General features: G+C 38.9%; 1 non-coding gene across 1 annotated transcript; it reads right to left on the minus strand.

Moving 5' to 3' along the window:
* Nucleotides 1–7,255: 7,255 nt before the first annotated feature.
* On the minus strand, nt 7,256–7,338 carry TRNAL-UAA (transfer RNA leucine (anticodon UAA)). The gene has a single exon. It is a non-coding gene; the product is annotated as a tRNA-Leu (tRNA).
* Nucleotides 7,339–7,626: the final 288 nt, after the last annotated feature.

The following is a 7,626-nucleotide window of genomic DNA, read 5'->3' on the forward strand; positions in this document are numbered from 1 at the left end:
GGACATGAGAAACTTTGATGAATCCCATGATTTCTCAAATATTTTTCAAAAAAAAAAACACCAATAAATTTGCCCCCTCCATCTGATTGGAAAATCTTCACCTTCCTTTGAAAACCATTTTCAACCATCTTATGAAAATCATAAAAACATTGCTCAAAGTCGGATTTGTGTTATAGGGGTAGAACCAAACGAACCTGGTAAAAAATCATCCACAATAATAGTGTAGTATTTAAAACCCTGAATCAAGGATTGGGGAGCGGGACCCTAAAGATAGCAATGAACTTTTTCAAAAGGTTCAACACAAATATAATCAGAATCATGAAGAGGAAGATGAGATGACTTAGCCAAAGCACAACCATAACAAACGTGCTTATTCTTATCACCAAAACTAGAAATGGGATTTTTCTTGATTAAAAGTTCAGTGACATCGATATTGGGATGCCCTAGACATTGATGCCAAACGTCATTGTTCACCACCTGAGAGAAAACAAAATTTCTTTGTTCTTGAGCTCAAGCACATAAAGATCCCTTGTCTATGCCCCGACGCTATCTCTGTCCTGGTATCCCTATCTTTTATCACAAAATGATCAGTACAATTAGTGAAGTTAATTGACCAACTGAAATAAGATCTTAGAAACGACCAAAACATTGTTGAGATCTAACTTGCCTTTGTCAAGATCTAAAGTGGTAGAACCTACATTGGTAATGCTTTCAGCATTTCCAACCATTATTTTTTGAGGCCCAATGACAAAGCATATTTGAATCTGCCGTTACATGCGAGCTAGCCCTGGACCGTTACAGCCGTAAATGCTTGTGCTATGTCCCCCGACTGGTACATTTGATTGAACATGTGGTAACATTTCAAAGTTGTGTTGTTAGGATTAAAACGTATCTGACACAGGATGCCTTTATCTTTCTATTGTCAGGAATTTTGCTTATTTTCAGTATTCTGCTAGTTGCCCTGCAAGTTTTGATTCTGACTTTTGCTGCTCTGTTGATTGTTGGCCTACTTGCCTGAATCTGGAGCCCCCTGGAGATGAACTGGCCTTAAAAACCACATCTGTGGTAATTATTCTTGCCGCAATACTGCCCTTCGAACTTTGAAGGTTCCTCATAGTTTCATTATTCTGGAAGAGAGGAATCAACAACTTGTAGGTAGGGGTTGGTGGTTTCATCGTGGTGGTGATGAATGCCTCGTATCCTTGACTGAGGATATTGAACAAGGGGAACACTTTTGTTTGATCGCTCATGGGTTTCTCGATTGCAGTGATATGTATTCAACAAGAGACTGATTTCTTCTTCGATATGTTTATAACTTTTGAAGCAAGACGCATTCATGCTCATGCTCCTGTGAATCCAGAGCTAATGCTTCTTCGATAGTCGTCCACACTTGGGTCACAGTGTTAGCAACTATTTGGGCTATTGCAGGTATGGAGGATTTTCAAGTAGTTTCTTTTTTTTTTATCTAATGTCCTACCAGCTGAATCAAATTCCTAGTTGTGGCTTGCTTCATTAGTTACTAAATCTGGTTTTTCGATTCATTGAATGAGATCTGATTTTTGTTCTTAGAAGGTATCATTTAGGACAGGGGTATATTGTGGACTGTTTGAGTTTGATTTTTTTTAGAACTTGAATCGTTGATGATTGAGAATGTTCGTGTCTGAATTCGTTACAGGTATTGTTAGGACATGTCACATATCCATTTTCACGTTAGAAAAATTAGAGAAAAACTCTGCCTAAATTCTATTTTAGAGGCATTCACCAAGTGTTCGGTGAAAGGCCTCAACGAGTGTGCACGTATCCTTTGCATCCTGTTTTTGACAGCATACTTAGTTTTATTTTGACATTAATTAAAATATCGCTTGTGACCGTTTTAGGGTCTGTTTGGGTTCCCGAATTGGCATCCCCAAATTCAGCCCTTAGTCGTGTGAAACCATTTTAGTCTAGTGTGTGTTCGTTGTGGTCATTTCCTTAATTTTAGGCATTGTTTTTGGCGTGAATGCTAGTTGTGTTCATTTCTCGCTTGGAAATGTTCCCGTGGGCATGTCCCCCTTTTAGCCTACGTCATCTTTAACGGGTTTGTGGGCTTAATAGAAGCAATGCATAAAACTGAAGCTAAGAAGCAATTGTTAAAAATTAGTGGGAAGGCAAAACAATATACAATTTTGAAGCAAAATATGGAAACATATGTAAAGCGAAAAAGAAAACACCATGAAGAGAAGTAGAAAGCGAAATAAAATGACACAACAACAACAACTACGCCTTCATCCCAAAACAATTGGGGTTGGCGATATGAACCAAAAAAGAAAATCATTTTGGGTCTTCCACATGAATCATTCTCCTCCAATCATTTCTATCCAATGCCATGTCCTCGGTGAGGTTCAAAGCATTCATATCCTTTCCTATCACCTCCATTCATGTCTTCCTAGGCCTACCCCAACCTCTTTTAACTAATATATTTTCCCATTTTTCCATCCTTCTAACTGGAGCATCATTAGGCCTTCGCCAAATATGTCCAAACCACCGTAAACGATTCTCTCTCATCTTATTTTCAATGGGTGCAACGCCTACCTTCTTATGTATCTCCTCGTTCTGAATCTTATCTTTTATTGTATTTCCACACATCTATCTCAGCATACGCATCTCAACTACACTCATTTTTTGAATATGATGTCTCTTAGCAGCCCAACATTCCGTACCATATAGTAAAGCGGGCCTAATAGTCGTCCTATAAAACTTTCCCTTCAACCGCAATGGCATTCTACGATCGCACAACACTCTAGTTGCACTTTTCCATTTCATCTACCCAACCTTTATCCTATGATTTACATCTCCATCAATTTCTCCATACTTTTGAATGATAGATCCCAAATATTTGAAACAATCATCCATCGGTATTTCTTGCTCACCAAGCTTCACTACACTCCCATCATTACTTCGTTGCTTACTAAACCGACATTCCATGTATTTTGTCTTACTCTTACTCAACTTAAAACCTCTTGCTTCCAATGTCTGTCTCCATAATTCTAACTTAGCATTAACCCCAGCTCTAGACTCATCAATCAAAACAATATCATCAGCAAACAACATACACCACGGCACATTTTCTTGAATTGATCTCGTAAGTTCATCCATCACTATAGCTAATAGGAAAGGGCTTAAAGCAGATCCTTGATGTAACCCAACCATTATAGAAAAATTGGTTGTCACCCCTCCACAAGTGCGGACATTGGTTACTACTCCTTCATATATATATCCTTAATTATACTAATGTACTTGAGAGAAACACCTTTCTTCATCATTGTCCACAAGAGAACGTCCCTAGGTACTCTATCGTATGCCTTCTCCAAATCAATAAAAACCATATGCAAATCTTTGTTCCTCTCTCTATATCTCTCAATAAGTTGTCTAAGAAAATGTATAGCTTCCATAGTTGATCTTCCAGGCATAAAACCAAATTGATTCTCCGATATCATGACAACCTTCCTCAACCTAGACTCAATCACCCTCTCCCAAAGTTTCATAGTATGACTCATGAGTTTCATACCACGATAGTTTGTGCAATCTTGAATATCACCCTTATTCTTATATAGAGGCACCAAAGTACTCTTCCTCCACTCATTAGGCATCTTATTTGTCCGCCAAATCTTGTTAAAAAGATTTGTCAGTCATTCTAAACCTTTCTCTCCCAAGCATTTCCAAGCCTCGATAGGTATACCATCTAGGCCAACTGCCCTTAGCGAAATAAAATGAATTTGTGCAAATTTGTTATAGTATAAACTAATATATATTAACATGAAAACATAAAAACTGAGGGTAAGTGAGTGACAAACGAGGGGAAAGCGAGTGAGAAGCGACGAGAATGCACCAAGGAATCAAGTTGAGAAGCAAGGAAAACACACTTCCCATGTAATGAGAAGCGAGTTTCCCCATGCTTTCCCCCTCTTCAAGAGAAGCATGGCACTGCTTCAAATTGTGATTTCCACCTCTAGAGGGTGCTTCCAGTTACTACAGTTTGGTTTTGCAGTTTAGAAATGAGCTACCGAGGTTTAAAGAAGCTTCTGATAACTATCAGTTGATGGTAGGGGTGGGCATCGGGAAGGCCCGGCCCTAGGGCCAGCTGGCCTCTTTGAGATTTGAGGCCACTGCCTAGGGCCTCCAAATTTTGGATTTCAAATAGAGAAACCATTAGAAACACTGACTCTATCCCAAAAAACATATAGTAAAAGCCTTGCAGAGCTGTGCCTGAAGAACCGAACCAGGATCCTTGCTTTCAGAAGCAAACCTTCGAAACCTGTGGAGAATGTTCTTCAGGAAGTGTGTCGTGATAGCTCATCTCCGCACGGCTCCGGAACCACCAAGCCTCGAAGATATATCTCAGGTGTGTCCTTGTGGTTCAACAACACTTTTCGCTGATAGACAAATCTTGGTTGATGGAATTGCAGCTTGTTTTGTGCTTTCAGCATTGTTCTTCTTATGAGGTAGTAATAGTTTCTTTTGATTTCTCAGTCTGTAGAGAGAACTCTGGATGTACCTAAGCTTCAGGATGACTACTATTTGAATCTGCTTGACTAGAGCAGCACTAACATTTTGGCTATTGGTCTTGGGGACTTTGTCTTTCTCTGGGATGCATCGGATGGGGTTGCTTCTGAGTTGATGTCCGTAGATGAGGGCAATGGCTTAATTACAAGCATCGGTTGGGCTCCTGATGGCAAGCACATTGCAGTTTTCTTGAACAGTTCAGCAGTACAGTCGGTGGACACATTAACAACTAATCTAGTTTGCCTCTGGCTTTGATGCCTCATTTATGTTCTTAATATGATGTGTTTGTATGCAATGGTCGCTCAGGAGTCTTTTTTCTGCTCAAATAATTGTTCATATTTCAAGATTGATTCAATCTCAAATTTTTGATAAATGGAGTTTCATTAGCAAGCGATTTTGTTTGATTGGTTGACTTGTGACACTAGGAAGTATGTTTTTTGGCTTAGGATTTAGGATTGAGATGCAACAACCCCATATAGTTTTGATGAATTAGGCTTAAATATTTCATTATTTTAGTTTACTGAAAATCTCATTTTCAAGTTACGTGGACGTAATGAGAAGATATATAAAAACAAAACAATGAAAAAAATTTTATGTAAAAAAAAAAAATTTAGGGCCTCATTTGAAGGATTCACCTAGAACCTCAACTTCTCTTGAGCGGCCCTGTCCAGCCCAAGCCCGTTTAGAGCTCGGCATGTGGAGCTTTAAGTGTGGTTCGGCGCATTTACTAACAGGCCGGGTTTTGGCCCGGTTCTTAACGAGCTCGGGTTTGTAGAGCAACCCATGACTCGGCCCATTGGCCCAACGGGCCATTGTGAAACGGCCGGGTCCGGCATGGCCCAACCCAAATCCATTTGTAAATAGTAATAATTAACAAGTTTTCAACTTCTTATGTACCCAAATAATTATCTTTCTAGTTTTTATAAAATTAATGCAACTAATTAGGTAAATAGTAATAGTTACCAAGTCATTATGTAATAGTTAATTTTTAAAAATTTATATTATAAAAAATTAATAAATAACTCAGGCCCATCCGGCTGAAACCGGCCCCTGGCCAGGGCCTAAAATCTTAGCCTGAACCTGACCCATGGTAGCCTGGGTCATCTTGGCCCATCGGCCCAGCCCGTTGCCCACTCCTAGTTGCTGGTATGATGTTCTTTCATTTAAAAAAATAACAACAGGGGCTCCGCTTGTCTAATAGGAGCAGCTAGTGCACATCACCTTGTATTGGGACGTTGCAGGTTCAAAACCCAGTGGTATAGTTGTATATAACTGGTAGGGGTCTGCCTAACTCCAGCTTGCCTTTCAAAACAAAAGAAAAAGAAAACAAAAACACAGTTGCTGGTATTGATGTGGATTTGGAGCAGCCCAAAAATCAAAAAAGTTGTGTGGATCTATGGGTAACCCATGTAAGAATTAGAAGGTCCACACATACTGTTCTGAATATGGTGTTTAATCCATCTAAACCTTTCACGGTCATTTGGATTATAGAAAAGTTCACCTAAGCGTTCTGATGACCTGGTACTGTTTTTTTTTTTGCAGAGTAGACTTTTTGGTCAGAATTTTTAGGAGACAATTAGGTGGCCTCCGCATTAGGGATGTCAATGAATAGGATTTTATCCGATATCCGACTCAATTCGATTCTGTTTAATGGCATTTGGTAAGTCAAAACCATATCCGATTATAATTGGATTCAGATATACTTTTTGATTTTCTGTGACCGAATCTAACAAATATCCGAATTTGATGGATATCCGAATCTGTTTGCATGTAAAAATAAAAGCAGATCTCGTGCAAGCTTTTCGCCATCCGAATCTAAATCCCTTTAGCTAACATCCATTTGGTCGAGTATGGTATTGGTCACATCCGAACCATTTACATCCCTAACACTGACCTAAAGCATTATGTTTGAAGGAACAGGAAGTTTTGTTGTTAACCTAAACCCACCATAGTGGCACATAATTTAGAGGCTGAGTCTGTTGCTAGCTAGTAGGGATGCAAACGGATCAGATATGCGCTGGATCACATGCCATATCCGAATTTGAATCCAAAATGCGAACAGTTGATCCAGATCTGAATCAGACCTGATGAAGTAAGATTGAAAGCAGATCCAAAATATATGTGGTAATATTAAATTGAGTAATAAAAGATTGAAAACAAGATCTTTACATGAAAAAAAACACAATCCAAATTCCAACCTAAAATACTGATCTGAATCCAAAAATAATCAGCATCAGCATATTCTGACCGGAATGCGCATTTGGATCTTATTTTAAGAATCCATATATGGAAGTAACTTGTTGGATTCAGATCAGATATGAAACTATATCCGATCAGTTTGCACCCCTAATTGCTAGGCAAAAATCAAATCCAATTGGGTGTTAGCTAGTCTAGGTCAATTTTGGGAAATGCCCTAGATCAACCTATCTGCCCCATATGCATCAGCTTTTAACTCGTTTGATGTGTTGGTATGAGCTTGGGCTTGAATATGCGTCAGGTTTGGGGTACAGACCCAGCTCATTTGCATGCCTATTCAAATCACAAGTAACGCATGGGGTTAATGTTAAAATAATATATTTTTGAGAGACCCAAAGATCAGTATTACTTATTGAGAGGCCCAAGGAACAGATCGTGTGGGGAAAATATTATGATATAAATTAACGTAATATATCCATTTGAATAAGAAACTATGTTTTTCTGCAAAAAAAAACTTTGCTGGCTATGGGGTTCGAACCCATGCGCACTTATGTGCAGAAGATCTTAAGTCTTCCCCCTTAACCACTCGGGCAAACCAGCGACACATGACTGTATGTTTGTAAAGGAATTTTAAATATGCATAATTTTTAAATTTCACCCACCCCCTTGTCTCTTCGTAGAATAGCACACGTATTGTCCAAGCTTTTGCACCTAACTTCACGTGAATACGATTCCAATGCTCCATATTTCTGACCCTATGATGCTTGAAAGCCAATATATCAGGATTTGTTGCATCTTTTATCCGAATCCAACACCATGTCTCTGAATATGGATCCCTAAAACAAATTAAGATCCAAATGTGTATATGGATCAGATTTAGGTTTGATT

Source organism: Nuphar pumila, chromosome 17 (genome assembly GCF_984573655.1).
Source record: "Nuphar pumila chromosome 17, dmNupPumi1.hap1.1, whole genome shotgun sequence".
NCBI classification, from domain to species: domain Eukaryota; kingdom Viridiplantae; phylum Streptophyta; class Magnoliopsida; order Nymphaeales; family Nymphaeaceae; genus Nuphar; species Nuphar pumila.